The sequence below is a fragment of the Pseudorasbora parva genome, chromosome 22, assembly GCF_024679245.1.
Source record: "Pseudorasbora parva isolate DD20220531a chromosome 22, ASM2467924v1, whole genome shotgun sequence".
In the NCBI taxonomy this organism is placed as follows: Eukaryota; Metazoa; Chordata; class Actinopteri; order Cypriniformes; family Gobionidae; genus Pseudorasbora; species Pseudorasbora parva.
Genome location: NC_090193.1, coordinates 14,237,489 through 14,262,751, shown reverse-complemented (window position 1 = coordinate 14,262,751; position 25,263 = coordinate 14,237,489). Strand labels below are relative to the sequence as shown.

Below are 25,263 nucleotides of genomic sequence, written 5' to 3'. Positions count from 1 at the left end.
GTTTACAGTTTATTCTATATACAGTTTATTCTATATATTCTTTATTCTATAAATTACATAGTTGAACAACTAGAATAGTTGTTTTTTTACATTTGATCATTTAGCAGACGCATTTATTCAAAGGGACTAACAAATGAGGAGCCCAATCATATAGTTTAATAACTTTGATAGGGCTGTTTCGAATGCCATTTTTTGAGCTTCGAAGCTTAGGTGGCAATCAATAGGGGTGTCAACAATAATCGATTCGGCGATGCATCGCGATGCGGGGCATGAACGATTCAGCATCGATGCGGAAAAGTGCCATAATCGATTATGTCACTGTAAACCAGCTGGCGGACGATAAAGTTGTGAAGTTTCAAATACTTCCGGTTCCGGGAGAATAACAACAACAACAAGGAAGATGGCTGAGGCGGAGGGAGATGACCGCGATAGACGGGTTATTAAAAACGCGCTAACGACCCGAGGTGTGTAGGATTGTACGTATATATTTTTTGCACAATAATAAATTAATCTATAATGACGAAATACGGCGCAATTTACCTTTATTCCACAAGGTGGCAATGTCTGATACCCAATGATGAAGTGACGTTTCACTCATAGTTACCTCTGACAGAAAACGAAACAATAATTATAATCTGCAAAACTTGAAATGGGTTAGTGATTTACTTCAGAGAGCAAGTACTAAACACAATCATATGTTAGTGTCACTGTCTCTTGATGATGGATGTGGTCAAGAAGCTGTCAGTGATCAAAATATTGATTTTGAAGACATTGAAAATGAGTTTGGAGAATATGCTGGAGATCGCGAATATGAGGCAGATGCTCAATATACTGGTAAACGAGCTCTGACGAGGTCATATGATGATGGTATTAAACATCTGCTCAAACTGAATCCTTCCAAGCTCCAAAAGGTAACGAAATAGGTTTTATTTTATTCTTCTGTAGCTGTTACTCTAAAATCAGGAGTTTTATATATTATCACGACAGGTAGAGGTCTATCCATGTTAAATATAGATCTGGGTCGCTAACGACCTGAATATGTAAGAATGTTTGGTGAAACAGTCATGCATTTGAGGGTTAATTGCATTTTATTTAATTACATTTTATTTTATTTAATAACTTTTATGTCAAAGATACAGGAGACACATAGCAGCCAGTACAATCTGTTGTTTAATATCTGCTTGTATTGCCTCGTGACTGATGAAAAATTTGCTTTGTGTGCAGTAGAATTTTGATGCATCACAATGCATCATAGAATCGAATTGAATCGAATTGTTACCTGGTGAATCGTAATCGAATCGAATCGTGAAGGCAGTGCCAATGCACACCCCTAGCAATCAATATCGAATATTCGAAGCTTCGGTGGGTGGGGCTAAATATATAATAATAGTGTCGGTTTGCATTTGTATCATCTTTCATGACTTCACGTTTCACTCTTCGGCATCGTAAATGTGTTACGGCAGACCCAGTGGAGTGCAGTGTTGCATTTGGTGCAATAATATCAGGTGGCACACATTCTTTAAATATTAATAAACATTTAATATTAATAACGAACATTTCTTTAAAACAAATGAATCCCAAAACAGAAATTAAATTAGTAACACACAGTGATTTCAACGAACTGTAATTAATAAAGAACACGGTAGCATGCTTATAAACAGCTGAATAAGAATAAATGAATTGTTTTTAAAATGACACAAAATGTAATATCTATTACAATTAGTTTTATTCTATATAAGTGATTTATTTTGTCTTATTCTGACTTTTTGTTAATTTAAATCTTTAAAATGCGCGATGCTTTTATTGAAAGCATGTTGCGGTGTTTTTTTATTATTTATTATTATTAGCCTGCAGTTCGTTGAACTACATTAATCTATTATTCGTAAATGTAATAATTACTGACACCGTAACGGGTTGGCTATTTAAATTTAAAGTAATTGTAATACATTTTATTCACTCCCTTATATAGAATAAACTGTAATAGGTTAAATAGAACAAGGTAATGTTAGCATAGCTAGACAGCTCACATTTCAATGACAAAAATATTTAGGCTCTTTTAAACACTTAGCCTATATAAATCGCAAACCAAGTGGTTGAAAACTATTGTGAAACCTAATTTGGAATTGCGAATGCATCTGCCGCGTCTCCAAGCTGTTTTGCAATGTTGACTCCTGTATGGCTTGACTCAAATGCTTTGGTTTCCAAAACGAAGGCAGAGAGTTCCCACTCCTGAATTATAAAGTGACAGGTGACAGCCTTTATAATAAAAAGAATTATAAAGTGACAGGTGACAGCCAGAGCAAGTACTAAACACAATCATATGTTAGTGTCACTGTCTCTTGATGATGGATGTGGTCAAGAAGCTGTCAGTGATCAAAATATTGATTTTGAAGACATTGAAAATGAGTTTGGAGAATATGCTGGAGATCGCGAATATGAGGCAGATGCTCAATATACTGGTAAACGAGCTCTGACGAGGTCATATGATGATGGTATTAAACATCTGCTCAAACTGAATCCTTCCAAGCTCCAAAAGGTAACGAAATAGGTTTTATTTTATTATACGACATATAATATGGACATCTGGCCTCCATACTCACGGAAGTCCAGATGTCCGTTGTGAAACTTAAGGCCGTAGCTTTTTCAACGAGAGCATACATTTGGCCACGCAGATCGCTGTATTTAAGAGACAGGGTGTTTGAAATACTGGAACGGTTCGGGACAGTGTAGTCTGGCTCCATTATCTTCATTAATTTTCTGAAGCCTTCACCTTCAACTACATAAACGGGCCTCATATCCATAGCAACAAACTCCACTATGGCATCTGTTATCTCTCTCTCTCTCTTTTCTCTGTTAACGGTTTTCGGAATCGCAGGATCTGCTGTGAAGTTTTGGGTTTTGTTGAGCATGTTGATGGCTGCGATACCTGTGGATGTACCTATAAACAAATTTTTATTAGCCTGTGCTGCTGTATGTTTTTAAATAGTGTCGTATTTGCAATTAGCCTTTTTATCATAGCAAATTAAGCGCATAAAAGCAGTTTTGTTTAGTTTTTGCTGCGTGCTACTTACAGAACTCAGGTGATTTTTCAAACTTGTGGTGCTGTTGTGGTAGGCTAGTTTCAAATCACATATTTGACACACTACCTTTGTCTTGTCATCCTCACTTAATTTAAACTGCTCCCAAACAGCTGAGGTCTTGGGCATTTTGTACCTATTCAGTATGAGATGAAATAAATCACTACGTTTGCCAACGGGTGGTTCAAGCATGAGTGAGAATGAGTCCGCGACGGAAGTCACGTGTTGAAAAAAAAAAAAAAGAATATTCGAATCTCAAAACTGAAAATCGAATGCCACCTCACCGAACGAATATTTTCGAATACTCGATTATTCTAGTACAGCCCTAAACTTTAATACAAATATAATCATTTTTCACTTGTTTTTGCACATTAAATACTTGTAATTTAATTTGTGCATGTGCGCAGCATAATTAGGCTTAACGTTACCTGTACGTTACCTAACACTAAGGCTGTGGCACTGACATGATAACAGAAACGAACAATTTTAAAGGAAATATAAAGGAATAAAGGAAACTGAAGCCTTTTTTAATATAGCTACTGCAATGTATGCATATTGACTATATTTATAAAATATGGCTTTATTTTAACACATACAATATTTAGTAATTAAGATATAAATACTATTACATGTAATATCCATTAAGTTGTATCCTTTATTGTCTAGCCTTACTGTATATTGAATTTCCCATATTAATGTGAATGCATGTACACACATATAAACACTTTTACAGAATGAGTTACAACAAATTTCTACTTCCCATCATGCTTCACTTCTGATTTAAAGGAGATTAAATGTTAAAATGAATTGTTATTTCATGTGTTTTTGCTCAATTTAATAGCAGGAGATAGGTTGAAATAGTGGATATAGTGAGGTTGACTTTTGGCCCAAAACCAATAAAACGTCTCAGGTTACGTATGTAACCCTAGTTCCCTGAGGGAACGAGACGCTGCGTCGAAACGCTGTGAGAACGCCTCTGCGTTAATGCGTCGTGAAGCGCCTGTAGAACCATTCCATCGGAAAAAAGATCGATCGTCGGCGTGATGACGTCATCGACCGGAAGCTATAAAACGTCCGTGAAAACAAACAGGAACTAACTTCTGATAAAGCCTGAAGTAAGTGATCACGGACACGCCGGGAGTATGGCAGAGCGACGCAGCGTCTCGTTCCCTCAGGGAACTAGGGTTACATACGTAACCTGAGACGTTCCCTTTCGGGGAACTCGAGCTGCGTCGAAACGCTGTGAGAACGCTTATACCCACATCGCCATAGGACCAAGTGTCTCGTATGTGTGAAACCGAAGCGCACACGGTTACGAGAGAACCTGTGCCCCTACTGTAGATGCCAGGTCTAGCTCGTAGAACCTGACGAAGGTAGAAGGAGACGACCATCCGGCCGCGTTACATATATCATGGAGGGAAGCCCCCGACAAAAGTGCTTTAGAAGCAGCCATACCCCTGGTAGAATGTGCCCGGACAGCCAAAGGAGATGGCTGCCCGGCAGCTTCATAAGCAAGTGAAATGGCCTCGGCCACCCACTTGCTCATCCTCTGCTTGGATACAGGAGCCCCCTTCTTAGGGGGTCCGAAGCAAACAAACAATTGTTCAGTTTTTCTCCACAGGGCAGCTCTGTGGACATAAGTATCCAGTGCCCTCACCGGACACAGCAGATTTAATCTTTCCTGGTCTGACGTCAAGAATGGAGGAGGACAGAAGGCTTGTAGAGTGATGGGGCCCCGTGGGCTCGTAGGAACCTTGGGGACATAACCCGGCCTGGGATGCAGAAATGCTTTCACCATCCCAGGCGCGAACTCTAGACATGAGGGCCCTACTGACAGGGACTGAATATCTCCTATCCTTTTAAGAGATGAAATGGCCAAAAGGAAGATAGTTTTCAGGGTGAGGAACTTATCCGAAACCTCCTCCAAAGGTTCGAACGGAGGTCCGGACAAGCCCCTCAAAACAATGGCCAAGTCCCATGCCGGGACCCTCGAGTGCATAACTGGCCTCAACCTTAATGTGCCACGAAGGAAGCGTGTAATTAGAGGGTGTCTTCCCAAAGACACTCCACTGCAAGGGACGTGGACAGCGCCCAAGGCCGCCACGTACACCTTAAGTGTGGAGGGGGTCAACCCTGCAGAGAACCTTTCCTGCAGGAACTCCAGCACTGTACCAACCGGGCAGTTAACTGGATCCCACTGGCGTTCTCTGCACCAAGCTGAGAAAAGTCTCCATTTCAAAGCGTACAGCTTCCTCGTGGACGGAGCTCTGGAGTGTAGGATGGTCTCTACGACCTCGGCCGAGAGACCCTCCTCTATGAGCCTAGCCCCCTCAGAGGCCAGGCCCACAGTTTCCACATCTCCGGGCGTGGGTGCAGGAATCTCCCGCCCGCCTGAGAGAGTAGATCCCTCCTGGTCGGAATCTCCATCGGAGAGCCTTCCAGGAGAGATATCAGGTCCGAAAACCATACTCGGGTCGGCCAGTTCGGGGCCACTAGGAGTACCTGGGCCCCGTCCCGGCGTACCCTCTCCAGAACTCCTGGAAGCAGAACAATCGGGGGGAAGGCGTACAGAGGCAGCCTCGGCCACTCCTGTACCATGGCATCCAGCCCCAGCGGAGCCGGATGGGTCAGAGAAAACCACCGCGGGCAGTGAGAGTTCTCTGCCGAAGCGAACAGGTCTATCTCTGCTTTCCCATAAACCTTCCATAGGAGCTCCACCACCTCTGGGTGGAGTCTCCATTCCCCGGGCCTCGGCCCCTGTCTCGACAGGTTGTCTGCTTCCTGGTTTAGGGCCCCCGGGATATATACTGCCTTGATTGACAGCAATTTCCCTTGGGCCCACAGGAGGATCCGATGTGCCAATTTGTCCAACGGACGAGACCTCAGACCCCCCTGGTGATTTATATAGGCCACCACGGACGTGTTGTCTGTTCTGACTAGTACGTGGTGGCCCCTGAGGTCGGGCAGGAACTGTTTCAATGCAAGAAACACTGCGAGCATCTCCAGCCGATTTATGTGCCAGTGCCGCTGATGTTCCTGCCATAGACCCTGGGATGAGCGACCACTCATGGTCGCCCCCCAGCCCGTGAGGGAGGCGTCTGTCGTTAGCGTTACGCGACGAACATGAGCCCCCAACACGGGACCCTGAGATAAAAACCCCGGGTTTTTCCACATGACCAGAGCACGTAGGCATCGCCGCGTGACTTTGATCGTGCGGAGCGGATTTCCCCTCGGGGAGAACCCTTGTGTTTTGAGCCACCACTGCAGTGGCCTCATGTACAGTAGGCCAAGAGGTATCACGTTGGACGCTGCTGCCATGAGACCTAACAGTTTCTGGAACTGTTTCACAGTGACGGCTCGGCCTAGCTTCTGTTCTTTGGCGGCTGCCAGGATCGACGCTATGCGTGTTGGCGATAATTGCGCCCGCATAATTATCGAGTCCCAGTTCACACCTAGAAAAGTGGTTCTCTGAGCCGGAGAAAGCACACTCTTCTTGGCGTTCAGCCTCAACCCCAGCTTCGACATATGGGCGAGAACAGCATCTCGATGCTGAACCGCCATCTGCTCTGTATTCGCTAGAATCAGCCAGTCGTCGATGTAGTTCAGTATGCGGATGCCCTGAAGACGCAGCGGCGCCAGAGCTGCATCCACACACTTGGTGAACGTGCGGGGTGACAGTGCTAGACCGAAGGGAAGTACACGATATTGGTATGCCTCTCCCCCGAAGGCAAACCTCAGGAACTTCCTGTGATGTGGACGGATGGAGACATGAAAATACGCATCTTTGAGGTCTATGGTGACAAACCAATCCTCCGATCTGACCTGCGCTACAATCTGTCTGAGTGTAAGCATCTTGAATTTGAGCTTGGCCACCGAGCGATTCAATAGCCGCAGATCTAATATCGGGCGTAAGCCCCCATCCTTCTTCGGCACGATGAAGTAACGGCTGTAAAAGCCAGACTCCCTGCTGGGAGGGGAAACCCTCTCTATAGCCCCTTTTTGCAGGAGTGTCTCTACTTCCTGTGCCATTACCAGAGCCTGCTCCGGGCCCACCACTGTAGGTAGGACACCGCAGAAAGGAGGTGGCCGACTTCTGAATTGAATGGCATACCCCTTTTCTACTATCTGCAGGACCCACTGAGATATTTTTGATAGACGTTTCCATTCGTCTAGAAAATCTACTAAGGGAACCAGCCTCTCGAGGCTGGCCTCTGGTGTATTTTGAGCAACAAGCACAGTGCCCTGAAGCGGCGGACCGGCAGGGAACAACTGACTTGACTGCTCGGGGACCCCCCGAAGGGGGTGCGGACCACCCTCGGGTGGCCCGCGGAGACCGACTGCGCCCCGGCATTGCGGCAGGGTTGGCAGCGCGGCCCCCCGAGGGTGCCGTAGGGAAACGGGTACCGTAGGCAGGGGTAAGCACCGTTTCCCAACGGGGGGAACCACCCTCAGCGTCCTGACGCTTCTGGCGTCAGGAACGCTTCGACGAAGCCTTCTTGGCGATCAGGACTGTCCGCAGATCAGCCCTGCCCCTCGAAGGCTTCGTCTGAGAGCGCCGCCCCTGGTCCCCGCGCTGAGGGGGAGCCCGAGCGGCGACGCTCTGCTTTTGTTGTGCCCTGTGATATTTATAATGCAATGCTATTCCACATAGCTTTTAGCATTGTATATTTTCTGTCAGATTTTTTGACCCGAAGCTACATGAGATCACATATTTTTATATAAAACACTCGACTTTATTATAAAGTGATATGAAGCAAGTTTTGAATAAAACATGATTTTAATCGTATAAATTGTTGTTTTGCTGGTGTGCTAAGCTAACATGCTAGCTTGCCCTAGATGCACCTGCCACTGAGTAAATACTTTATTTTTATGAACATTTTCTAAATGTAAAACTACTGAAATGCTTATTTGGACGAAATGCATTCAATAGAGTCTCAGTGAGGGTAAAGTGAGAGGTTTGATTTAGAAATGAGGTTTGAATAGAACAGTTTGAATAGATAATCGTTAGTAATTATAATGCAGACAAAAGAATAATAATTAGAGCCATAACCAGTCCGCAGAAGTGTGAATGTGTGCCTGGGAGACAAACTGAATGGGGCAGTTTGCACCTCTAAACAATAGAGGCAAAATAGAGAATGAAAGCTGAGAAGACATGGCAATAAACATCAGTTGATATTTTAGAGATATCTCAAAATAAAATCACATGAAACGATCTTGTAAAACGTTTAATAAAATTCAGAGTTTTAGACTGATCATCTTCAGATCTGAAATATAACATGGTCAGACTTGTGGCTTTAGCTGTAGTGCATTTCTAGATTTCTCCAAGGCCCACTTCAATTTTATTTTCATAAAGATATTTCATACAAATAAATTTCTAATAACTTTACAAAACTTTGAAGCTTATTATAGCTTTTTTTTATTATAAAAAATATTATCATTTTGACTTTACAGTAAACTGCCAGGTGTCTGCTTTCAAATGAGACCATAATTATGCTTTTAGTGCAAAGGATTCACAAACTGTATTTGTTTTAGTCTGAGTATACATTTCTTAGGATTTTTTCAAAATTTAGAAATCAGCTTAACAGGTTAAGCGCCGCTGCCTGCTTCTTGGATTCCTGGAACCTCTCGGTGACAGATTGGACTGCGACGGCACATCGAGCAGAAAGCTCTTCTCCCTCTCTTTGATCTCGGTGGGGTTCAACCATAGGTGCCTCTCCGTGGCCACCAAAGCTGCCATAGAGCGGCCCACACATCTGGCCGTCTCCTTGGTGGCCCGGAGAGCGAGGTCGGCAGACTGCCTTAACTCATTTTTAACTTCGCCCCCCACCTCATCACGACCATCCAAGTCCCTCAGCAGGTCGGCCTGATATGCCTGCATGATGGCCATTGTGTGACCTGCTGCCGAGTACGCTTTGCCCACCAGCGCCGATGTGGTCTTGAGCGGCTTGGTGTGCAAAGTCGGGGCCTTTAGGGACTATGCCGACGAAGGCGAGAGATTGCTCGCGAGCGTCTCTTCAACCTTCGGCATCGCCCCATAACCATAGTGCTTCAGCCCAATGATGTTGCTATACGTCGATGTCTGTGGGCTGAAAACACGATATGATGCCGGTCTCTTCCACGATCTAGACACCTCAGTGTGCAGATCGTGAAAGAACGGCAGGCCCCGACGTTGAGGCTCCGCTGCACGAGAGGGCATAAATCTTTAATCGAGCTTACTCTGCCTTTTTCTGCCGGCTTCAGCTCTCTCGGTGGGCCAGTCGATATTTAATCTGGCCACCGCTCTCATGAGCACCTCAACAAGCTCCTCACTCGCAGGGGACTGAAGTGGCAAGTCTTCAGTCGCGATGCTCTCAACGTCCACCTCCTCAGAGCTGGATAGTTAGAGCACCGGGCCTCGCTCAGGGGGGAAGAAACTGCAGGGCGGGCTTCCAAGCCCCGAGACGAGGCGCTGGACGGTGCAGGTGAGGGCTGAGATAAACCCCGAGATAAACCCCTGGGCCCGTCTCAAACCCCTCTGCAAGGTCCAATTGTGAACCCCACGACTGAAGCCTCCGCTCTGCCTCGGCAGCAGCGAGACCCGAGCCGCGGGGAACACGAGCCGAGGCACCCTCTTTGAAGAGTGCCCGGCGGGAGAGCAGCGTTCTCAGGGGAAGCTGTTCACAGTGCTCGCAAGCAGCCCCCTCGAGGGCTGCCTGGGCATGCTGTGCTCCCAAGCAGATCACACACAGAGCGTGTGTATCCCCACCCGTGATGTAGCATGGGCAGGGATGAACACACCTCTTAAACTGCTTATTTTAACTCGCCATGATCTCTATTTTCTCTTTTTTTGTTAATATATAGATAATATTTAACAAAAGGGTGGAAAATTCTCTCTAATGACAGACAAAAACACCAAATAGACAGACAGTTTCACACAGATCGCTTACTGAAGGCACAGAAGCTAGTTCCTGTTTGTGTTCGCAGACGCATTTCCGGTCGATAACGTCATCACGCCGACGATCGATCGATCTCCCGATGGATTAGTTCTACACTCGCTTCACGACGCATTCACGCAGAGGCGTTCTCACAGCATTTCGACGCAGCTCGAGTTCCCAGATAGGGAACCAAATCTTCTTAGCACTTCAAACATGTACTCTTTTTCGGCATCCATTGAAACAATGGCGCCTGGTATTTGATGGTGATTAATCAAGCGCCTTGTATTATTTGAGGACAAACGCCCCTTAATAAATCCATTCTGGTCTGTGCCTACTATGTCTGATACAACCCGCTCTAATCTGTTGGCCAACACCTTTGACCATTTTTTCATGTCTACAACTAGCAAGCTTATTGGCCGATAGGAAGAAGGTAGTTCTGGGTCCCTATCGGTTTTTGGTATTACTGTAATATTAGCAATATACATAGTCCCCTGAAGACTTGAGTATTCAAAGGATGCATTAAATACTCTCTGTAATAGTTTATTAATCTTGTCTTTCAAAACCTTAAAAAACTCAATGGGATATCTGTCAGCTCCAGGACATTTGCCCGATTGGAGTGATGAAATGGCTCCATCAATTTCTAACAATGTAATGGGACCCTCCAGTAAGTTAGCCTGGTCTTCAGTTAGTCGTGGTATATTCAAGCTATTTAGAACTCCTATATCTGACTTCTCCACTAAATGGGCCAGATGCCTTGAGATAAATATATAATCAATGCGGGACATTGATGAATGAGGTAAGGAGTGAAATGTAAAACTTTGTGTTAAAGGATTCTAATGCCTCCAAATATCTAACAGGCCGTTTTCCTCTAATGTGTTATTAAGCGATCTTGCGCTTTTAGACTGAGTGTTCTGAGCTGGGCTCCTGTCTAAAAAAGGACAAAGAGAGCAATTAAAATTGCCTCCTATTAAAATGTTTGAGTCCATTTCAACAAGCCGGTCAAAAAGTAAGGCAGAAAAATCATTGTTTACGTTAGGACTATAGATGCTACCCAGCAAAATAATTTCCCCATAAAGCATTCCTTTTGCTAAGATGATTCTCAACTCCATATTCTTATATGTGTCTGTAACAACTAACAGGAAATTTTTATGTATCAATATTATTACCCCCCTCTTACTTGTTGAATAAGATGAGTAATAAACCTGACCAACCCACTCCCGGAGATATTTATTATGTTCATTGTCGCTGAGGTGTGTTCCTGTAAAAAAAGCTATTTGGATTTTGTCCTTTTTAAAACTATTTAATATAGCTTTCCTTTTCACTGGATTATTGGATCCCTTAACATTTCAAGTACAAATTCTAATACTCATTACTAAATATAATATACTTTATGTACTTAATGCTGTATTCAAAAAGATAGAAATAATTATGTTTAGTCCAATCCCAACATTTAACTCTACCTGTGCTGATAAAGAAAACAAAACACACAGCTTGGAACAGTGACCTAAGTATCCACAACAAACCTATTAAAAGGTGGAAGATACAAAAACCAAAAACAAACTTCATCATACTTTTATCGAGTATCCAACTGGGGTCTCAGCGAGTCCGAAAAAGGATTATCGTTACAAAGAAAAAAAAAAAAAAAAACTTCCCAACTGGGTCATTGGTCAATGTAACAAGCCTTGTGATAACACTAATTAAAATTAAAACATCTACGGATTGAGTGTCTTAACCCATAACATGACTTAACGGAAAATGAAGCCTAGTATTATTTGTCAAAGCATTCGTCTAAGCGCTATTTAAGTTCTGTCCTTCGTTGTCAGAGCTTAGTAATAGCCAAACGTTGCTATTACTGAAACACAGTCTAATTTATTTACCTGTGTATAATCTCTCAGTCAGTCCTTGAATGTAATTGTTGACATCTTTCATGTTGGAAAGTGTTTTCATAGTCCCATCATGCTGAAAGATCCGTATAATGGCCGGGTATACAAAAGCATATCGGATGCCCGCTTCCCGTAATCTCCGCCGGGCACTTGCCGACTCTTGCCTCTTCTTGATCACTTCAGCTGAGAAATCTTGGTAAAAGGACACCTCCTGACCGTCCACTGTCAGCCTGTTCTTGTTCCTTGCAGGATCTTCTGTTTATTGATATAGTTGTGTAGTCTCACTAGGACTGCACGAGGGCCACTTTTCTCTCCTCCTCCAAGCGCAGGTCCCGTGCAATGGGCTCTCTCAATCTTGACCCTGTCCTGCTGCATATCCAGAACTTCAGGAATCTATTTCTCAAAGAACGTAACTGGATCTTTCCCCTCAAGACCAGTCTTAAGCCCTTTGATCTTAATATTTTGACTTTGATTCTCATAATTATCAAGGTGTTCCAGTGCTTTTTTGAGAGCATTTTCCAAAGATTCAAGTTTCGGCCCAGTCACCGTTGACACATCCTCAAGATCAGATACGCGATTTTCTATAGCTGTCACTCTTTCCAAAACGCAGTCTAACTTCTCAGACAGTTCCGTAACTGGTTTAACAACAGCAGCAAGTTTAGTGTCTAGCATCTTAGCGATGTTGGTGGTAACTCTCTCAACCAATATGTTCATCTCTTTGGAGGTTGACATCCTCCGGGTCCGCTTCACATTCTGTATCCCCCTGCTCCGTCTCATGCTCGGCCTTTTCGTGTTCATTGTCAGCTTGGCTAGCAGCAGTGACCTTCACGTTAGCAGTGCTATTAGCATTATCCTTGCTAGCCGTTTTCTATCGTCCGTCTCTCTTCTTACTCGATACGGGCAGTGCAAAAACATTTTCCAGGGACATTTTGACACTTACTACAGCTGTTGCAGTGAGTCACAAGGCGAAATTATTACTTAAAATAGTTATTTTACGTCAACCCAGTGGGGAGGCAAAAAAAAGTGCGTCTATCTATTTGCAAGCATCACGTGATCCCCCGCAACAGTGACTTTTATTTGACAGCTGATAGCTTTGAGAATTTTTGTTTGTTTTGTTTACCATATCTCATTAGATATGACAAGCTTATTCATATGCTTCAAATATGAATAAATGTTTTATCAGTAAACATTGATTTTGTGATCATTTACTTATATATTACTTATATATACTTATATATATATTATATATATATATATATGTTGTTGTTTAATTGTTGTTTAATTTGGTTTGAAAAATCACAACTGAATCCACCCTTCTGATGGGATCAGGATAATCCCGTTTTTTTGGATCAAATAGATCCCAAACCAAGTTCAAAGTTTTGAAAAATCCAAAGGCCAGGTTTGATCTAGACTAAATGTAAGATCGGATTACATGCTCTGATCTTAGTTCGGAATCCCTCTTCAAAAAAGATTTCAAGATTTGATCCAATCCGTGATCCAAAATCCCACTGGAATACTTTTGAAAAACTGGGCCCAGGTGTTTCCCTTTTAGTTTATTTCTACGGATAATATGGATCATATTTTTCAAGGTTTTTCTGATATTTGCTGGAATAGTTCTGGTCCTCACGTGCAAAACATACCTTATGCTGGTGACCAGCAGTACTAAATATTTTAACTACATACATTATACATACATTATACAAAATACAAAAAAAGTACATACATTATACAAAAAAAGAAAGTCTAACAAGGATTTACCTTTACTTCAGATACTTTTTCTTAACTCTTAAAACAGAAACTTGACTTAATAGCTAATTGTTCTATCAAAATAGTAGCACATTTTCTATTCAAAAGGAACATATGTCTATCATAGCACAACGACTAACAAAATACTAAACAGTTGATGGCATTACAAAAATGCATAACTTATGGTTTAGTTCTACCTACCTACAATAGATAATATAAAATATTAAAAATATTATAGAAAATGTACAATTTTCCTTTTTACTGTAATCTACTGAATATTTTTGGTTGACATTTGAATGTGTGCATTCTTGGCAACAAAATATAAAAGTGATCAGTCATCATTACTTTATAAAATATACAGTAGTAAAAGTCGTAACCGACAGAAATTCTGAAAGTAAAAGTTATATTAACAGCATGAAATTGCTGGCAGTGTTAACATTTTTTAATCAGTCTTCAGCTAAGATTTTTTTATTTAAAAAAAATATATATTTTTTACATTTTTTATTTATGCTCAAAACAATACAAAAGTAATGACTAATACAAACAACAAGAAAAACAAGGACAACAACAACAACAATGGGGAATATATATTAAACATATTGATAAATTATAAGAATTACATGACAGATAATGTTTTGTGGTTTTGTGGCTTTTTCATTCTCAAATAATTTAATTGAAAAGAGATATTTTTTAAGTTTGTTCACAAATATAAGATACAGAGTTTAAGTAGATATTTAGATTTATGAATGTGTAATTTAGCAAGTTACAAGATCAGATTCAGCTAAGATGTCTCTGCAGCCGGCATCCATTGAGTACAGCAGGGACATTTAAACATGTAACGGATGATCACTGCCACCTTCTGGCAGAAAAAAAAATTGTCAATAGGGTTGCTAAAAGGCAAGGAGGAGGGACAGAAATAACATCAAGAAAAAAAAAACGTTTCTTGACTGCAAACCAGTTTGTGTTTTGCATGTGAAAGGTGGAATGCAATGTATATTGAACATTGTATAACTATCTAAACATCATCATCATCATCATCATCTGTGGTCAATCGAAGTGAGCATTACTGTCCTCTCCATTGGATCTACTTGTGAGTCTTCAGATGGCTGTAGAGGCCAAACCATGATCTGCATACTTTGGTGCAGTGTGGACAGGGGAGACTGTTTATCTGTTTTTTTTTCTGTTTATTACTGTGATCTGTTTAGGGGGACGTGTACAGGTCCTTCTAAAAAATAGCATATTGTGATAAATTTCATTATTTTCCATAATGGAAAATGAAGTAATGAATAATGAAATTTTCCTCGGTTGGCAGGCTGTTATGTTCTGACACTAGGTGTCGCTGCAGGGGGAAGATAAAGAGAGAACAGATCTGAGATATGGATGGTTCTGCTGTTGCATGGGTTGATTAAAAAAGTATCTTGTGTAATCGTGCTTTCCGGTGTCTAATTTCATCAATACAAGACACTACAAATTTGGCGACGAGGATGCTGAATGCCTACGCTTAAAAATTGAAGAAGGATGGCTGCGATAAATGCTCCATTTCCAAGTCCCTTCCTTCCATGCCCGGGGGAACCGGCTATACCATTTACAACGTGGGAGAAAATGTTTCACAATTACTTACTAGTCATTAATGCAACCGGTGAGGAGTGGCCCCAAGCAAGAAAAAGAGCCCTTCTACTTCACTGTCTTGGAACGGAGGGGCAACAAATTTTCTACACACTTCCCGATACAGGTGACACACTTGACTCTGCATTTACTGCTTTGCAGACATACTTTAACCCCAAAGTCAACGTGGTAGCGGAGAGACATGCATTTTACTCAAGCACCTAGCGAATCAGTACTACATTACGTTGCAGCTTTAAGAGACTTGGTTTCCAAATGCGAGTTTGGTGCGAATACAGATGACATGATCAGAGATCAGTTAATCGAACACGTTGCAAGTCACCGCATACGCGAAAGACTGCTGCTTGAAACGGAATTAACCTTGTCAAAGGCAATTACAATTGCCACTCAGATTGAGGCTGCGAGTGAACAGGCAAAGAGCATCGCAGGGGACCAGGCCGTTCCTGTGCAAGCCGTGCAGTCGCGGTCACACGATACTTCAGCTCGGAGGCGTCCTAAACCACCACGCAAGCTCCGACAGCAACTGCATCATCATCACGCACATGCTACTGCTGTGGGTCTGAAAAACATTTGGCCAATGCACAAAACTGTCCCGCTGCCCGTGCTAAATGTAAAAATTGTCAGAAAATGGGACATTTTGCCTGAGTGTGTCGATCAACTGACACACGTTCAGTGCGCGAAATTGAACTGCCGGAGTATACGGTTCTTCACATGCATGACCATGCGACCACAAATAAGCTTGTGTGCCCTGTCACCATAAAGACTTCTGCTGTTACCCTAGAGGCTGAGTTAATGGTGGATACTGGCTCATCCGTCTCCATATTACCAAAGTCTATATATGATGCCAACTTTAGCTCCGTGCCCCTTCGGGCACCTAATGCTCGTCTGGTCACATATTCACGTGCACCAATCCGTGTATTGGGTTGCTTGCCCGCCGTTGTATCCAGAGACACAGTGGCATGTGCGGCGAAATTCTTCATAGTTGATTCTGGAACTGCTTTGCTGGGAATGGATCTAATAAAAGGTTTGTGCTTGCGTTTCGATGGTCAATGGTTGCTTTCCACTCCTTCCCCCACTGTATCTCAGGCCCCTACGGTGGCTATCAGGTGCCTTTCAACCTCAACTGCAAATCCAAGTGCACTAGGATGCGCAAAAGGCTTTGTTCACAAAGTGAAGCTCTCAGGAAACGCTGATCCAGTACGTCAAAAACTGTGCCGCTTACAGCTGTCTGTGCGTTCTGCTGTTTCCAAAGAATTGGATCACCTCCTCAAAGAAGGAGTCATTGAAAAAATGTATGCGTCACCCTGGGTTTCTCCGATCGTCGTCACACAAAAGAAAACAGATGGTATCCGCCTATGCGTCGACCTCAGAGAACCCAATAAAGCCATCGTAACTGACAGTTATCCCTTGCCACACATGGACGAGTTGCTCTCATTACTTAGTGGGGCTACCATATTTTCAACTATTGACCTTCAAAGTTCATATCACCAGGTCATGTTGCATCCTGACAGTAGAGATTTAACTGCTTTCATCACGCACGAGGGATTGTTCCGTTTCTGTCGGGTTCCGTACGGGTTGGCCTCTGCGCCATCGGCATTCCAGAAAATGATGCGCATTATCTTACATGAGTTACCGAACGTGGCAAACTACTTGGATGACATTATTATATGGGGACGCACTGATGAGGAGCACGAACGTTCACTGAAAAGCGTACTGCAACGTCTGCACGACACAGGACTAAAAACTTCAGACAATCCAGCTTACAGTTCCTCGGTCACACAGTCACGCCGCAGGGTATTAAGCCTGACAAGCAACACCTAGCTGCAATCTTACAGGCCTCGGCTCCATCTGATGCTGTTAAGTTGCGCTCTTTCCTCGGTCTGCTGTCTTGGTATAGCAAATTCATTCAGAATTTCGCCTCTGTGGTTGAGCCATTATGCGCCTGTTTGCGCAAGGATGCAGAATTTTCCTGGTCGGAAGAAGCACAGAACAGCTTTTCTGAAGTCAAACAGCTACTAGTCGATAGCCCTGCTTTGGCACTTTATAACCCTGATCTGCCTACACTCATCTCGACTGACACGTCTGATTATGGCCTCAGAGCCGTTTTCACCCAAATGCATCCGGATAACACTGAGCGCACTGTGGCCTTTGCGTCAAGAACTCTCACTCCGTCCGAACGCAAATATTCGACTGTTGAGAAGGAAGCCCTTGCTTGCGTTTGGGCTGTCGAGAAATTGAGGGCGTACTTGTGGGGTCGGACATTTAAATTGCGTACGGATCATCAGGCATTAACCACGCTACTCACTACTAAAGGAGGGGGCCGCGCAGGAATGCGTATCGCGCGTTGGGCTGTGCGCTTGCTTTGTTTCAATTACGAAGTGATCTACCGACCAGGCTGTCATAACTTCACTGCCGACTGTCTGTCACGCCTTCCCTTGCCTTCTGACGTCATGGAAAACGATGTGGACTCTGAGCCTGAGCAAGTAGCTTTGCTTACGTCTGCATTGACCGCTGTCAATCCACAAGAATTTGCAGCTGCCTCTTCCTCCTGCCCTGAGATTTGTAAGCTGCGCGCACAGATACAAAAAGGCTGGCCAAATTGAGACATGAACTTGCTGCAACAGATGTCTTCATCTTAAGGGGTTCGCGTCTCATTGCACCTGTGTCATTACGTCAAAGGTTGGTGATGCTCGCGCATGAGGGACACCAGGGCATCGTGCGCACTAAGCAACGGCTGCGCGATCTATACTGGTGGCCGCGGATGGATGAGTCGGTCACGCGCGTTATTTCATCATGTCAACTGTGTCAGGCATCGGACAAAACCGCTAAAGTACATTCTGCCCCACTTCAGCCTGTGCCCTTTCCTGCTGAGCCATGGAGGAAACTAGCAATGGATGTAGTGGGCCCATTCGAGTCCGCTACTTGGGATTGCCGCTATGCCCTTACACTAATGGACTATCATAGCAAATGGCCTGAAGTGGCGTTTGTGTCTTCAGTAAGCGCAAAACAAGTGATTAATTTCCTCACCTCCGTGTTTAGTCGTCATGGGAACCCGGAGTGCATAGTGACGGATAACGGGCCTCAATTTACAGCTGCGGAATTCTCTGCCTTTCTTGAAGCAAGAGACATCGCTCATGTGCGCACTCCGGTTTACCACCCAGCTGCTAACGGGGCAATTGAGCGCTTCCATAGAGTGCTCAAGAGTTGCATTCAGTCTGCAATCATCCAGTCGGAACCGTGGAAAACGACTGTCACAGAATTTCTCCACGTCTATAGGGCAACCCCGCATTCCACGACTGGTGTGACTCCTTTTGAATTGCTGCATGGAAGAAAAATGCGCACTCGCCTTGATGTATTGCCCTCTCTATCTTCGGAAGCATCTACTGATGTTGTGCGCGATCGAGTGCCAGCACAACAAGCTAAAATGAAGAAGTGGTTCGACACGAAGTGCAGAGCACGCCTTACGCTTCTAAATCAAGGGGACAAAGTGCGTGTTAAGTTCCCATGGCACGTACCAAAAGGACACCCAAGATTTTCAGAACCAAAAGAAATCAAAGAGCAAGTGGGGAAGAATACATTTATTCTTTCGGACGGCAAGAAATGCCATGCGTCAAAACTGGCGTTTTTTTCTAGGGGATCGACCCGAGCCGATGTGGCTGATTGGCTTATACAAGCACCACAGGAGCAGGTTCAGGTACCCAGACCTGGGCCGGATGGGAGTGTTTTAACTCGTCCTCAGTGGGTGAGGTACCCTCCAAGATGGTTAAAGGACTTTGAGCCCTAAATGAGAAATACATCCTTTGAAGCCTGCTGTTATATTGAGTATTTGGTGATTTCTATATTAGCAGTGCATTCAACAGAAGTAAAGTATGGTAAAGAAAAGAAGCTGAGTTACAGAAATATGTGTTATGGTAAATGCTAAGAAAAAGTGTTCTTGAGTAAAAGGGGAATGTTATGTTCTGACACTAGGTGTCGCTGCAGGGGGAAAATAAAGAGAGAACAGATCTGAGATACGGATGGTTCTGCTGTTGCATGGATTGATTAAAAAAGTATCTTGTGTAATCGTGCTTTCCGGTGTCTAATTTCATCAATACAAGACACTACACAGGCCAATTGAGCATAGTAAAACCATAGTCAGTAAACCACTTACCAGTGGTTTTGGCACACTGTGAGCAGGTGCCAGGTCGTGCTGAAAAACGAAATCTTAATCTCCATAAAGCTTTTCAGCAGATGTAAGCATGAAGTGCTCCAGAATCTCCTGATAGCTAGCTGCATTGACCCTGCCCTTGATAAAGCACAGTGGACCAACACCAGCAGCTGACATGGCACCCCAGGCCATTACTGACTGTGGGTACTTGACACTGGACTTCAGGCATTTTGGCATTTCTTTCTCCTCAGTCTTCCTCCAGACTCTGGCACCTTGATTTCCGAATGGCGTGCAAAATTTGCTTTCATCCGAAAAAAGTACTTTGGACCACTGAGCAACAGTTCAGTGCTGCTTCTCTGTAGCCCAAAGTGGCTTGACCTGGGGAATGCGGCACCTGTAGCCCATTTCCTGCACACGCCTGTGCACGGTGGCTCTGGATGTTTCTACTTCAGACACAGTCCACTGCTTCTGCAGGTCCCCCAAGGTCTGGAATCGGTCCTTCTCCATAATCTTCCTCAGGGTCCGGTCACCTCTTCTCGTTGTGCAGCGTTTTTTGCCACACTTTTTCCTTCCCACAGACTTCCCACTGAGGTGCCTTGATACAGCACTCTGAGAACAGCCTATTCGTTCAGAAATGTCTTTCTGTGTCTTACCCTCTCGCTTGAGGGTGTCAATGATGGCCTTCTAGACAGCAGTCAAGTCAGCAGTATTACTCATTATTGCGCTTTTGAGTAATGAACCAGGCTGGGAGTTTTTAAAAGCCTCAGGAATCTTTTGCAGGTGTTTAGAGTTAATTAGTTAATTCAGATGATTAGGTTAATAGCTCGTTTAGAGAACCTTTTCATGATATGCTAATTATTTGAGATAGGAATTTTGGGTTTTCATGTGCTGGATGCCAAAATCATCAGTATTAAAACAATAAAAGACCTGAAATATTTCAGTTGGTGTGCAATGAATCTAAAATATATGAAAGTTTAATTTTTTATCATTACATTATGGAAAATAATGAACTTTATCACAATATGCTAATTTTTTTAGAAGGACCTGTATATTGGACATGCGGATGACATGGCCTGTCTATTGAAGTTGGTACTGCATTATTGTAGTGGTGATGCTGGTCATGTAGGCTTCCTCCAAGATGCTATGTTGGTGCATCTGTCCCAAGGGCAAGATTTACAAATAAAATGAACAGTTTGCATGCATTTTAGACTAGATACTCTGGAACTCTCACTTTTGTCACCTCTAAAGTTTCATAAAAGATCTCAATAACATCACACATTGTTACACACATCACACATCACACACTCAGAATATTATCCTTAGTTAAAGACTCTGGCACGCTCACATTTGTCAAACAAATGATGTGCCCTATGCACATAAATTGTACAGCTTTCTTATTGTATCAACAATTAACCTTATTTACTGAGGTCTCTTCTAAAACTTCAGAGTCTTACTGAGGGGAAAAACATCTGAGCACAGTATCTTATGATGTTGAGACCTCTTATGAATCTTCAGAGAAGACATGTGTGAGAGCTCCAGTGTTTCTTGCTAAGGAGAAAAGTCTGAGCACAGTGTGTGATGTTGTTGAGATCTCTTCTAAATCTTTAAAGGAGACAAATATGAGAATGTTAGAGTTTTTGTCTCAGGAAACAAGTGTGAGAAACAGGAGACTTAAGCAAAAGTCTCCATTTAATGTTAATGCATCCTCATTTATGTCTCGCAGAAACATTTGAATTGTTAATTTCTGGGCACTGAAGATCAATTTTAATGAATAACCCTTGATATTCTGAAACACATAATGCTCTTTGAATGATAGTTTCGGGATTCACAATATTAATACACAATTAAAAGGTAAGTTTATCCTAAAATAAAATGTAAGACATCCAGGGTTTGTTGAAAAACGTCTTGGTTATGTATGGTAAACCCTCGTCCCCTGAAGGAGGGAACAGAGACGTACGTCGGACTTTGACCGATGAATTGGGATCACTTCTGGGAGCCCCTATCAGCATCGAGATATAGAAAACGGGCCAATGAACATTGGCGTGCGTGCTTTGCATATCGCACCCCGCCCTGCTGCGCGGGTATAAAGCAGAAGCGATCACCACGCACCGTTGTTTTTCACTGAGGAGCCGAACCGAGGCTCGAACTGCAGTGATGGTACAGCAACTGTGGCGACGGGACGTACGTCTCCGTTCCCTCCTTCAGGGAACGAGGGTTACCATACGTAACCGAGACGTTCCCTTTTAGATGGTCACGTTCGACGTACGTCAGACTTAGACTGACGAATTGGGATCCCTATGGAAAATGCCACAGTTACTATCACTTCCAGCGCCCTGCCAGAGTCCCTCGGACCCCGTCTCAGCAGGCGGGGAAATTCCTGCAGGGAGAGCCCTACTGCTATCCCACAAGACCCGAACAGTGGACTATTGGATAACGCTGAGAAAGCGTGCCCCTGGAGGCCACTGCGGAAGCCACACACCCCGAAGGAGATAACGTGTGGAAATTACACGTATGGACTGGCCGTGGGCAGTGCTACATACGGGAGTCCCCTGATGGCCCCGGAACCAGACACTCCACCACGTCTGACTGCAGCGGGTTGCGGAGGACTCGACAGGGTTCGCCATTCTGGGGAACTCGACTGGAGCATATAAGTCCTGTTAGCGAGGCGCCACGAACCAGTGCCCAGGAAGAAGCGGTGAAGTGGGCTTTAATCCCTAGCAGGCAGGGCACGTCTTGGGACTTATAAGCCAAGACAATGCCATCCACTATCCAGTGGGCCATCATCTGCTTGGAGACAGCCTTTACCTTCTGCTGTCCTTCGTAACAGACGAAGAGCTGCTCTGACTTCCTAAAGCTTTGAGTTCTTTCCACATACGTCCGAAGAGCTCGGGCAGGACAGAGAAAAGCCAGGGCCTGGTCTGCGTCCTCCGAAGGCAGCGCTTGCAGGTTCACCACCTGGTCCCGGAAGGGAGTGGTGGGAACCTTGGGCACATATCCAGACCGGGGTATCAGGATTACGTGAGAGTAGTCCGGCCTGAATTCCAGTCATGATTCGTCGACCGAAAATGCCTGCAGGTCCCCTACCCTCTTGATAGAGGCCAATGCAGTCAGGAGTACTGTCTTCAGAGACAGAATTTTTAAATCCACTGACTGCAAAGGCTCAAAGGGAGGTCTCTGAAGTGCACTAAGCACCAGAGATATGTTCCAAGAAGGTATAGAGGGGGGGGCAAACAGGTCTACCTGTGCGGCCCCGAAGTGATCCCAAATCAGCTGGACCACCTGGGAATGGAGTCTCTCCTCTCCCTGAAGCACTGGCTGCCGTGGGGGCTCGTCGGCTGCACGATTGAGCCGGCCCAGAATGTAAGTGGCACGAAGTGACCTCAAATACTTCAGACTCCATAACAGGAGGTGGTGGCGAGTTGTGACATGCGATGGGAGCGTAGACCACCCTGTTGTTTGATGTATGCTACAACTGCAGTGCTGTCCGTACAGACCAGAACGTGCTTGCCCTGGAGCGGCGTCTTGACGCGGCTCAGGGTAGGACGAACTGCTAACAACTCCAGGCAACTCATGTGCCATTGCAGTTGAGGCCCCGTCCGCAGACCTGAAACTGCAAGCCCGTTGTACGTGGCACCCCAGCCGGTGGATGAGGCATCCGTGGAGACAATCGGATGCCTGGACACCTGTTCTAGGGGCACCCCCGCCCGTAGAAACACAGGGTCCGACCACGGGATAAAGGTTTGGCGGCACCTCTGTGTAACTACAACACGGAGGGATCCTGAGCCGCATAGCCGAGTCTGATGGTGCGGATGAGCCAGCGGGACGGGCTGGGGAGCGCTAGCCAGGCCCCCAGCGACTGCACCAGCGGGACTAATGGCACCACAGATGTACCCGCAGCGGGGCAGCGCAGCGGCCTGCAGGGACCCAAACCCGGACGGCGCAGAGGCGGCCCGTGGTGGGGTCTGCGTGCGCGTGGCTACACTTACCTGCTTCCGCTGAGGGGGCGCGGTATAGTGGGGAGGCCGCCTGTGGGCGTCTGGAGAGGCGCCCAAGGGTGACAAGATATGAAGCGTCGAACACCGCCAAGCGCGCTCTCTTGGCACCCAGAGATTTTGGAAATTGCTCTTCTTGTGAAGTTTTAGGGGGGACAGATGTATTTGTCACAAGGGAGCTCCCCGGCCCTCCTCCGGGGGAGGAAGTGGTGCTGCTGCCACTTCCTGTCGAGCAGGATCCTCCATCTCTGGGTGGCCCGTCTCAGGGTCTCTTGCGACGGCACTTGCCACCTGGCTTGGCAGCGGCCTGAGCAGGCTGGACGTCCTTCCTGCGGCCGGCTCCACGCCTACACCCGGGTGGAGGCTGCTGCTAGGCTGTGGCGGTAGCGGGGGCGGCGACGAGCATGCGGAGGTGCTGCCGCCGGCAGCGGGTGGAGGCAGCAGCGGACCGCCGGGGCAGGATGTGCCGGATGGCCTCCGTCTGCTTCTGGGCGGCCGAGAACTGCTGGGCAAAGCTCTCGACCACGTCACCGAACAACCCAGCCGACGAAATAGGGGAGTCCAGGCACCGGGTCTCATCGGTCTCCCTCATATCGGCCAAGCTGAGCCAGAGATGCCGCTCCTTGACCACCAAAGTGGACATCGTCTGGCCAATAGTACGGGCGGTGGTTTTCGTCGCCTGTTGGGGCGAGGTCCGTCGCTGTCTGGAGCTCCCGGAGGAGCTCTGGGCCAGGACTAGCCTCGTGCATGTCCATGAGTGCCTGTGCTTGATGCACCTGAAGCAGCGCCATGGCATGCAGGGTGGACGCGGACGCGGCCTGGACACAGGACCTATAGGCCTTTGCGGTCAGACCAGAAAAGAACCTACAAGCCCTGGACGGGAGCTTCGGGTCCCCGCGCCAGCTGGAGGCGGACTTCGGACACAGTTGCATCGCGACGGCCCGCTCAAAGGGCGGGAGACCCTCATACCCCCTGGCCTGCCCGCCGTCAAGGGTAGTGAGGGGGGAGGAGCCACTAGGTCGCCCACGGGCGCTAAACGGTGCTTTCCATGACCTAGTCAGCTCCTCATGCACCTCCGGGAAGAAAGGCACCGGGGCGGGACGCTAAGAACCAGCGCGGCCCGCCCCAAGAAACCAATCGTCCAACCTAGAAGGTTCGGGACATGGTGGAGGGTTCCACTCAAGCCCGACCATTTCGGTGGCCCGGGAAAGCATAGCCGTCAACTCCGGGTCTGACTCGACTGTTGCCACTCTTCCAGAGGGAGGCAGTACAGCCGAATCTTCATCCCCAGAGGACTGAAACTCCCCCTCCGATGCACCGATCGACATCTGTTTGTCCGCAGGTGCCCCAAAAGACACCGTCGGCCGCGCATGTGGGGGGCCGACGGGGTCCTCCGGAAGCACCACCGGTTGCAGCGCTTGTGAGGGATTAGGGCCCCGCGGAGGCTCACTCGACGGGTTTGCCCTAACCGTGATCCTCAGGTCACCCCGGCCATCCATCAAAGTAGGTCTATTCTGCTGGGCAGGAATAGACCTAGATCGAGCTATGGGTAGGGGGACTCCAAGTCAGTTACATAAAAAGGTAATTTAATTTAAATTAGAAAAGTAAGATTGATTGCCCTTTGGTTAACTACCACTTAGCATAGAACTTTGACAAAGTTGCTGCTGGCATCAGAAGGCAAAGCTGATAACTAAATGAGACATATAAGAGATAATAAGCCCTTAGTACCCTGAGCTTAGGGAAAGCTCTGTCAGAGCCATAGCCTTGTGGACAGCACATCAATACATTTCAGTACATCTTTTTCCTTCTCTTCTCTCCCATTGTTTCCAGTCGCTTATTGTACGGTCCTGTCCATTAAAGGTGAAAAACCCCAATGTTACA

The 25,263-nt window shown here is 45.6% G+C and overlaps 1 protein-coding gene across 1 annotated transcript in view; it reads right to left on the bottom strand.

The window, feature by feature from the left end:
* gdf11 (growth differentiation factor 11) overlaps positions 1-25,263 on the bottom strand; it is a 256,011-nt gene that overhangs the window by 2,402 nt on the left and 228,346 nt on the right. The window lies entirely within an intron of this gene.